The following is a 3,182-nucleotide window of genomic DNA, read 5'->3' on the forward strand; positions in this document are numbered from 1 at the left end:
TAGCCTATTTTGTGCATATCGCTGTACTATAACATGCAATTTCTATTTTTTCTGTAAACTTAGGTAAAACTGTGCAAGTTGAGCGCAAGCAGAGTCCTGATTTCTTTGGGGAGTCACCTAATGTTTCCCCAAGAGCTCATTCACAGACCAGCAATTCTTCAATGTCTCCAGAGATTGAGAAAAGTATGTTTAACACTTACTGACATAGTCTATTTGATGCATTCTATTATTTTGTGCAATTATTAATTTCTTATCTTCTTACATATTAGGTAATGATTTGCGAGCCCGGCATATTCAAACCCCTGATTTTTTTGCTGAATCACCTGATGACCCAGTCTTGACTAGTCAAGAGCCAGGCGACTCTGTAAATACATTTCCAGAAAATGATAAAAGTATGTTGCTCTGCAGTAACAAATCCAGAGGGAAAGAAATAACCTGTTTACTTACCCTCACTATTTTTTTCTTCTTCTTTAGGTACTAACTTGTTGGTTTTGCGTTCAAGTCCAAACCTTGAGATGCCTCTTTGTTTACCCACATCAAATCCTGGCAACAAGGGAAAAGGTATGTCTGGGTTTTCTCACTCCCACTACAAGTAAACTGACTTTCTAGACAGAAATCTTGGATTTAAGTGAATAGTTTTCTTGGGGAACAACTTTAATAGATAAGTATGGTGAAATTAATCAACAGAGTCCCACCAAACAAAAAAAATTAAGCAGTATTTCTTTTGAATAAAAAATTGTACATATTTAACAACTTACATGAACTAAACATAGTTTCTCCTGCCCATCAAAATTGGACCTGTTTGTGCTTGTGGGCTGCATTAAGTATTGCAACACTTACTTTTTGTACTTAACTTATTCCCCCAAAAATCTGGAGTCTCTCCAATAAGAATATTAGCTAGAAATAGTAGAATGAAATGTCTATCTCATTCTGGATGCAGCCTCTTCTTTTTTCCTTATCTAGTCGGTCAATCAATAAAATTACTGAGTCACTTAATGAATGACATGTATTATATTTTTAAAGAGGATTTTAACATAGTCTGTTTCACTTACAGGTGTTTCAAGGCCAACCCGAAGCTGTAGGCAGGCAGCCAGGCAAATATCTCCTGTGAGTGATACAATTGATGATGATGAGCCGCAGTATGGGACATACTTTGGCGACAAAGTTTTTGGCTCGGATGCATCTGATGGATCTGCTGATGCTTATAAACCTACAGAATCAGAGTGTAGTGGTAACTTTACCTCTTGTTCTTCTGGCTCTGAAAATGAAGAAGTTCAACAGATCAGCAGCAGCACAAAACAAAAATCTAAGAGGGCTCCTGCTTCTAAATCTGCAGCTCCCTCTGGATCAACTGCAAACAAACAAAAATTAATGAGGGCTCCTGCTTCTACATCTACTGCTCCCTCTGGATCATCTACTGCTCCCTCTGGATCAACTACTACTCCCTCTGGATCAAGAGCCACCTCTGGGTTGACACCTTCTTCTGCTGGATCAACGGCCAGGCCAGAAAGAAGAAAGGGCACTAGTAAGCTTGTAGAAGAAAATAAAAAAGCACGTAATTCTGGCAATGAGTACGAAACTTTAACTGGCAAAGTTGTGAGATCAAGAGAGTTACAACCACTGACAATGTGCCGCATGAAATGTATTGAAAGATTAATTGAAGAAGGCAGGAAAGAAATATTTAAAGAATACTGGGCACTGAATGATTTTGACAAAAGAGTGAACTACATAGTTAATCATGTTTTTGAAGACCCTAAGAAGACTTCTAGGCCAAGGACTGGTACTCGGAACCGGACCTGTACTTTAAGATATGAGCTAGAACAAAACAATTGTCGAGTAGTTGTCTGTAAAAAGTGCTTTCTTGCTACGCTTGATGAAAATGATGGTTTTGTAGCACGAGCTCTTGACAATAAGAAAAAATCATACTCTGGAGTGACAGCACCTGATAGAAGAGGGCGCAAACCATCTGCAAGGAAGACTGTTCAAAATGTTCTTGAATCTATCCGCAGTCATATTGATAGCTTTCCTCATTATGAAAGCCATTATGGCAGAAGTCAATCGGAAAAAAAGTACCTTGGTGCAGATCTGAGTGTTAGCTCTATGTACAGCCTCTACGTGAAAGAGAACCGACCTAAAACAAGTCTTTCTGTATATTATAGAGAGTTTAAAAGTACTGGCCTGAAATTTAAACCACCAGCTGTTGACACCTGTGGTAAGTGTGATGCTTATCAACAAAGATTAAAGCATTGCACAGCTGAAGAGAAACCTGCAATTCAAGGAGAATTAGAAGCTCATCATATCAAAGCTCAGGATGCTTATGCTGTTAAGAAAGCAGACAAAGAAGAAGCTAAGGAAGACCCAACTAAACAAGTAATTTGTTTTGATCTTGAGCAGGTCCTCCCTTGCCCATTACTGTCAAGTGGTGAAACCTTTTATAAAAGACAACTAAGCGTCTATAATCTGACAGTCTACAACTGTTCCATGCAAACAGGCACAAACTACATGTGGTCAGAAATCGAAGCAGGGCGGGGAGCAAATGAAATTTCATCATGTGTTGTAAGGTATTTAAAGGAGGAGGTTGCTCCACCTGTTACTCAAGTGACCATGTATTCAGACACCTGTTCTGGTCAGAACAAAAACAGCCACATGTGTGCTGCGCTGATTTCTGCTGTAAAAGATCACCCTTCTCTAGAAATAGTTGACCACAAATTTCTTGTACCAGGCCACACATTCATGGAGTGCGACCAGATCCATGCTAACATTGAGAAGAAAAAAAAGAAGGCTACTGTAGAAATTCATCACCCAAACAGTTGGTACGATTTCATCAAGACAGTGCCATACAAGAAATCCAACTTACTTGTTCGAGAAATGAAGCAAGAACACTTCTTTGACTTTGCAGCTCTTTTGCAGCAAAAAAAGGATGGACCACTTGTTATGCGGGAAAAAAATTGTGATGGTGATCAGTTTTTATTTTCCCCAGTCCAATGGTTCCGTTTTCAGAAGGAATTACCTACAACTGTGTTGTACAAATTGGACCTTGCCAAGGATTCAGCTTTCAAGCAACTCAACTTCAGGCGTCGTGGGAAATTAGGGAAACAAGTTCTTCAGCCAAAGCAGTGCTATGAACAATCACTACCAATAAGTGTTCTGAAGAAAAATGATTTGCTTACCCTGCTTCCCCA

Source organism: Frankliniella occidentalis, unplaced genomic scaffold (assembly GCF_000697945.3).
Source record: "Frankliniella occidentalis isolate FOCC.00 unplaced genomic scaffold, Focc_3.1 Scaffold57, whole genome shotgun sequence".
Classification (NCBI taxonomy): domain Eukaryota; kingdom Metazoa; phylum Arthropoda; class Insecta; order Thysanoptera; family Thripidae; genus Frankliniella; species Frankliniella occidentalis.